This window comes from Amblyomma americanum, chromosome 1 (assembly GCF_052857255.1).
Source record: "Amblyomma americanum isolate KBUSLIRL-KWMA chromosome 1, ASM5285725v1, whole genome shotgun sequence".
Taxonomy (NCBI): domain Eukaryota; kingdom Metazoa; phylum Arthropoda; class Arachnida; order Ixodida; family Ixodidae; genus Amblyomma; species Amblyomma americanum.
The window spans coordinates 437,024,175-437,031,827 of NC_135497.1; the positions used below are offsets into that span (position 1 = coordinate 437,024,175).

General features: G+C 45.9%; 1 pseudogene; it reads left to right on the forward strand.

The window, feature by feature from the left end:
* Nucleotides 1-724: 724 nt before the first annotated feature.
* LOC144125259 (uncharacterized) lies at nucleotides 725-2,373 on the forward strand (annotated as a pseudogene).
* The last annotated feature ends 5,280 nt before the right edge of the window (nucleotides 2,374-7,653 follow it).

A 7,653-nucleotide genomic window follows, 5' to 3' on the forward strand; every position in this document is an offset into this window, starting at 1 on the left:
CCTATATCGACGAGCGTCCAGCGTTTTTCGCAGCAAATTCATTTGGAATCAAGTCAGGGTATAGAAACGTATTTTCAAAACTGAAGATATATTCTATTTTAATAAATTTTCCTTATTGCTTTTTATGCACTATTGTGAGAAAAAATATACTAGAAACCGAAAAAACACGTTTGGTCATGCGAATAAAAACCTAAAATAATCATGTACTATAGCCAAACACTTCAAAGCTATTAAAGCAACTTTGAAGACGAAATAAAGATTAGCAATTAGATTAGAGACTTTTAGCTGAACGTATTTGCGTTCCGCTCCGCTGGTAGTTCCCCAGCGGAGCACCAGCGGAGCGTAGCGCGAGTAAAGAGTTTTAGCGCAGCGTCTAAAACGCCCGAATGAGCGTAGTACAGCGGAGCGCTGCGCAGCCCCACCTATTGGTGAAAATCAGAGTTACGCTGAAACGAATATGAATCGCGCTTGCTGTTACTGTACTGAAGTTGCTAAATAAAGACGTTATTTGTGTTTATAATATATATTTAAACATTTGTGGACCTTACAATCCAATTTAAAGTATGTCGTTTTAGAAAAAAAAATGCTTGGCACTGTGACGGTCAAGTCAAGCCGAAGCCCCACGCCACAAGCTGTTTTTTGGTGCGCTGTGTGTAGATTAGCACGAGTTCGCGAGTCACGACCGCATTTTGCCTCCACCACAGCAATGTGGTAAGGTCTAGAGATGCGGAAGAGCATACTCCAAGACCCGCTACTCTTGTCACAGCTAAAGTGGTCAGAGATAGAAGACTTGCTGTGTCTTGAAGTCTTTGGTGAGACGCGACGTGACCCACTGTCTGTGCGCGGGCTTCTGAACATTGACGACATCGACAGTGGTGTGTTCAGGACGCATTTTCGATTCGAGAAGCATGACTTGCACAGGGTGCAGAGGGCCTTACAAATACCTGAAGCAGTGGTAACTCCGCAGAGGGTGGCAGTTCCAGGGGACGAGGCCCTGTGCATAACCCTGCGACGGCTTGCGTACCCGAACCGGCTCTGCGATCTGGAAGACCTTTTCAGGCGACACAGCTCTACCCTATCGTCTGTGACCAATATAGTTCTATGGGCACATTGAAACGCGTTTTTTTCATTTGTTGGATGACCTAAACAACCATGCTTGGCTGAACCTGGACTCGCTGGAAACGTTCTCTCATGTAAGCCGTAAATAGGATTAGAGTTTTGCGAGTCAATATTTCTCACATTTTCGTTCTTTTTTTCAGGCAGTTCACAAAAAAGGAGCCCCGCTTAAAAACTGCTGGGCGTTCTAGACGGCACGGCGCGACCGATATGCCGACCATCTAGAAACCAAAAAGTTTATTTTAGCGGCCACAAACGCGTCCACGCCCTGAAATACCAGTCAGTAATGTGCCCAAATGGGATTATCTGTCAGTTAGACGGATCGTATCCCGGATGCAAACATGATGCTGGTAAGTAACTGGCAAGCACAGCCGCCTCAACAAAGCGTTGTTTATCATTCTTTCTTCACTATGCCTGGTGCTTGGAAACAGGCAAGGTTGAACGTCGTCTCATTATACAGTTTATTTTCCTTCTTCCAGGTAACTTCGGAAACAGCAAAGCATATGCAAAGTTGGAAAAGCTTGTTCAGGGGCGCAACTACGTCATCTACGGGGACCCTGCCTACCCTTTGCGGCCCCTTCTGCTGAAGCCCTATGGCGGTGGTTCCTTGACCCCAGAGCAGCAAGCATTCAACAAAGCTATGAGCAGCGTGAGGCAGGCAGTGAAATGGGGCTTCGGTAAAATTGCGAGACTTTTTGCCTTTGTAGACTTCAAAAAAAATCATAAGCTTTACCTCCAGAACCTGCCACGCATATACAAAGCAAGTGCACTTCTTGCGAACTGCCATACCTGCTTGTACAGCGCCCAAGTTTCTCAGTATTTTTGCCTTGAGCCACCACCTCTAGAGGATTACCTTGCCCCTCGATAGTGCTTCATAAAACCACGCAGCTGCGAAAGCGAAGAGTTTATTTCATGACTGTAAAAGGGTAGTGATGAATCAAAATGACATTTGGTTATTTATATTATCGATAATGCAGACAAATTCGCAGCATAAATAAGACGCACACAGAAGACAAGGAACACACATGACAGGACTGTGCTGCACAGTCCTGTCTGCAGCTGCAGCACAGTCCTGTCTTGTGTGTTCCTTGTCTTCCGTGTGCGTCTTATTTATGCTGCGAATTTGTCTGCATTATGAATAGCAACCAACTGGCCCAATCTACCATGTTACTTCAAGATGTTATCGCTGTTGTGCATTCAGTATACTGAGCAGTTTTTTGTCGTGATCATCAAACATTTTTTGTAGATGCACAATGAATTTCTGTTGGTTTTCTTCCCGGGAGGATGCTTCCAATTGGAGTTTTTTTTCTTCGAGCTCCAGCTTGCGTTCCTCTAAAGCAAGGCGGCGCTCCTCGTTCTCCACTTTCCTCCTTTCAATTTCCAGCTCCTTGTTTCAAAGTTCATATTCATGAGTCTCCCTCATTGTCAGAAGCTGGAGGCCCATGCTTTGTAGTCCTCGAATTCCTGCAAAGGTAGACAAACAAGGCAATTTCGGCCGTCAGTTCAATTGAGTTCATGCACTGTACGGCTGCTGTGTAGTATTATAATGCCGTAGGACAAGCACAGATCCTGTGATAAAGCTGCTGTGATAAAGTTCATATTCAACTGATTAAGTATTGTATGGTTTGCAAACATGTATTTGTGTGACACCTACCTTTTAGGTTAGTGTTTTCGTGCCTGACGTACCTTGATAAACAAATTTTGTTCTTGTGGATTTATTCGACATTTTTAGATCTATTCATGAAAGAGATGGGAATGTTTCCAATTCTGTTAAGCATTCATGTGATAAAAAAACACTTGGGTCATGAACTGCTGCGCCATGCCAAAATGTGTTTTGATTTCTGCATTCTGTCTTCCTACTCAGGCGAGGTTCTTACTGTTAATATTTGTGGTTTTTATGCATATGTTTTAAAGGTGTCAGGAATGAGTGTCAATACATACTCATAGTTTCCATATAGCCATGAACGATAATTTGTACTGTAGGGTTAAATGAAGACGGCTCTAGTTCGACTTCCACAAATCAACGGACAAAGTTGCCCAAACCCTACTCATGTCAACATTTACCCGTGTACACTTATAATGCTCTCCTGAACACCATTCCGCTTTGTGTGTAAATAAACATGTGGTAAACACACATTCCTAAAAGACTTGCCTTTAGCCATGGCCGGCAGAATTTGTTGCCTAGCTGCAGGCTGGCGCTGGTCGATAGACGGAGGTGCTGAGGGAGGACGCTGTTGCCCTGAAATGACTTGGCTCTGCTGCTGCTGCTGGCCACCATCCGTCTGCTCTGTGTGGTCCCGCTCAGTGTCACTGGTAGCTGCAGACGGTTCCAGCACAAGCTCCTCATCATACATTATGAGGAACATCTGCGCTGCAGGAGTTCCTGTTTATAATGAATGAGAAAAGGAGGCAAAATCGTACAAGGAGGGTTGCCAGATTGGGCTACTGTTCGTCCGAGTTGGCATTGAAAGTTTCCATTTGTCTATGTGGCTAGTTTTGGATTACATTTTTTTTGCTGCGCCCATGTCAATATGATTTGTTCTGTAAAAAATATTGTGAATGTTTTTGTATATCCTTTCTCTACTTTGTGCCAGTGTTCGAGGCATCTGCGGAGAGGCTGTTTTCTCCGTTGGAGCCCTCTTAGCTGATTGCAAACGACACGAAATTTTGTGTGGACCTCAGGATAGACTGGGCAAGTGCCCTGTGTGGGCAGCCCAACAGCCTGTAGACAAAAATGAAGGTAGAACATGCGTGCTTCTAAAGTGTGTGTATCATTCCCTAGAGCTAGTCTGTCATCAGGCAATCAATGGTGATCATCAGGCTACCTCCACACTGACTGCCTTGCCTGCTATTCTAAGGCAAGAATTTATGTGTGCAAAACGTTCAAATGGATAACACATTCTCCAAAAGGGCAAGAGAAGGGGGAAAAGTCCCTCATTATCATTCGGGACATACCCCGAGGTGATGGTGGCACATCTTGTGATTGCCATCTTGTTGCACAGACACCTACCAGCCTCTGTGTAACACGATGGATCAGCATTGCACCTGCCTTGCATTGAATCATGAATCAGTGTGCTGCACTGAAAGCCCGCTCTGAAGCAATGAAAAGTATAAAATGCTGCAAGGCAGCAAGTGTGCATATTAAGCGGAGTGTACACTGATGAGCAAAATTGACTTTTTGTTCTACATCAGTAAATTTGAGCGAATGAACAAGCTCCTTCAATGCGAGGCCCTGGCCCCTGTCAGGCTAAAGGAGACATTCATCTCTTTTGTGAAAAGTTAATCGCAAGAATTTTAATACCTGCACCTACGCAGGACAACAAAGCGAAATCGGAGCAGCACATAGATATTACATTTCAGTGCATGGCAATTCTTTTCTTAACAGCCTCAAAACGTCTTCTCTCAGCTTCTCTAACAAACATTTTCTGTTGGATAGGCACCACAACATTATTTTTGTGTGCATTAAAAGTGCACTAAAGAGGTTACCTGCTAGCCTAAAGCTTCAGAGCGACCTGCACCTAGGATCCTGAATCAAAAAACGCAAATTACTCAGCGAATTTTATCCGGCACTCACTCAGTGCTTTTATAACTACAAATTCAATTTATGCAATAGAGTCTGAGTTTGCCAGCTATAAATGAAATTCAACGATATGGCATAGCCTACCGGGTTCAAAATTAATTCTGGGTAAGCGTCAGAAATGTAAAAAATGTTGCCGGCGAGCTCACGTTCCCACTGATGTCTGAGCTGGCACTCTTTGTTGTCATTCACTTATGAAACGCCACCGTCGAAAGAGTATTCAGCTAGGTCTCGGTCACTAAATCGGGCCTGAGAAATAAGGTGTCTAACTAGATTTTACAAGCGCTCCTTCATGTGAAGTTTGGCCTGGCCAGCAATAGAGGCTGCTACAAGGATTTTAAACCGACCATGAATTTTTGTCCCATTTCAGCTCTAACATTTCGTATGGGCCAAGCAGTTCGACTTCGAAATCAACTCATGATGCCCCAGTTCCTTCTCTAACCTATTTTGTTCTCTCGGTTGTGCTAGATTTTGGAAACTGTGGATACAAGTTGCGCTAAGAGATTCTTCACTGGTCACTAGGTGCAATAAAAAGCTCAGCACACTGGCATGCAACTGTCAGCTCCAGTATCATTTGATTCAGTCCGCAAAGAGTGGGCACACAGCAGCCTGGGATACACCTCTATGCAGTCATGCGGTGAACCCTCCCCCCACCACTCTCGAGAGGCTCACAGAAAGAGAAAAGAAGCTAGAACACAGACGACATCAAAACTCGAGAGTTCCATGTATGCACACACGTGCTACTTGTAGAAAGCCCAGTACAAAAGGCTTACGGGCCGTGCATGCGGCTTTGGAGTTATCCGGTAGAAATGGAAAACACAAGAATGCGAACTCAGATGCAGGCATTACAAAAACTTACCATCTTTCTCACCATCTATGCCAATTTTCGAAGCTGGCGTGGCCGAATAGGAGCAGTCGCCAGCAACTTCGTCCTCCAAGTGACTCGCACCATTTGGTTGCTGTGCTGCCCTACTCGTCCTTGCGTCATGAGCTGTTGCTAGCTTCTTTTTACGCACTGCGCAGCCCGCACTTCTTGGGGTAATCCTCGGCTCGTACTGCACAGCCAGCACGTAGTCCGAAAGGTCTTGGAGAATTTGCTCCTTTTCCGAGTACTGCTCTCGGTCCCCGATCTGAATAGGCCAGAAAATGCACGTCACATAAACATGTGCGCCAGAGCTGCAGAGCGAACAAACAAAAACACACTCACTTTTTCAGATTCTTCACATCCTGCCGCCTCCAGTAGCCGATGAGAAGATCTACTCGATCCTTTATCCCGCGAAGCGTTAGCTCTCGGCCTACCGTCCGGTTAACGCTCGCGAGGACGCTCACCCACTTGAGCTCGTCCCCGAATGGCCTTGTCGCAGCCACTTCCCGCAAAAGGCAAAGATCGTCTTGCGCATTAAAACATTTGCGCGGCTTCCTTGCTTGCAGGCGTGCTTGCGCCGCGTCCGCGCTCGATGAAGCCGACGCACCTAGGTTCGCACTGGAGGCCGCCATGTTAGTGCTCGACGACGCTCACTTGCTTGCACTCGCTGGGCGATCTCCGCTGGAAAGACCAGACGAGCGGGCGAGCGCGCAGCGCCGCAAACCCGCTGGCCGCCTGAGCGTTCTGCGCATGCGCACTGGCGCCCTCTCTCGTCTGCTCCCCTCCGCTGGCCGCTGGCCTGCTCTGCTAAAAGTCTCTATTATTCTCTTAGCTTAGCATATTCTATTAGCATTTGTTGATAGGAAGTTGGTACAATTTTCTTACTGCGTTCTATGTACTGTTGTCAGTAAAAATGTACTATAAACCGAGAGAATGTTTTTATCATCGGAACAAATGCCTAAATTAAGAACTGCAGCTTAACAGGACAAAGCAACTAAAGCAGCCTTAATTGAAAACGAAACAAATATTAGCAGTGACAGTCTCGTAGCCGAGCGTATTCTGTTAATATTTGTTCATAGGAAGTTGATACAATTTTCTTACTGCTTTCTATACACTGCTGTCAATAGAAATATACTAGAAAAAATTGCTTTTCAGGAAAGGGAATGACGCAGTAACTGGCTCATATATCTCGGTGGACACCCGAACCCGCCTTACGGGAAGGGATAAAGGAGGGAGGGAAATAAGAAAGGAAAAAAGAGGTGCCGTAGTGGAGGTCTTCGGAGTAATTTCGACCGCCTTAGGGTCTTTAATGTGCACTGAAATAGAACAGCACACGGACGCCTTCTGCGTTTCAAAGCGACCGAGGAGCTTCGAGTATCGAAAAAGCTGTAAGAGCTTCGGTCTCATAATCTAGAATGTGAGCAGCAACCGCCTTGAGCACAGCTAAAGCACCGTCGCAGTGCGTCTTCTGCATATCCAGTAGCATCTCCTTCAACGCAAACACGGTACAAAGATATATGGCAGGGAAAATGCGGTGAGAATTGTATTTTCTATTTTCCCGTACTGCAATGACTATGAGAAGCCCGGGAAATAAATGTAGAATTTTAAAGTTTAAACTAAATAGACGTGCAAAAGCATGTGTTCATGCTTCGCCTCTCCTTACTGGCATCTGCATATGCACACAAACGCGGTTCTCGATCGCTCTTCATCTTCACACCCTCTCTGCTCGGCAGCAGCGGGCGTGACGTCCTCTTCCCATTGGCTATATCTGGCTCGACGCTCCTACGAACTAACCTGATCGAGCTTACCCGAGTCACTCCAAGGCTTCACACAAGATAATCTCAATATACGGTTTCACCCCGTTAAGTAGTGCCTTCCCACTAAGAATGTGTGTGTGTGTGTGTGTGTGTGTGTGTGTGTGTGTGTGTGTGTGTGTGTGTGTGTGTGTGTGTGTGTGTGTGTGTGTGTGTGTGTGTGTGTGTGTGTGTGTGTGTGTGTGTGTGTGTGTGTGTGTGTGTGTGTGTGTGTGTGTGTGTGTGTGTGTGTGTGTGTGTGTGTGTGTGTGTGTGTGTGTGTGTGTGTGTGTGTGTGTGTG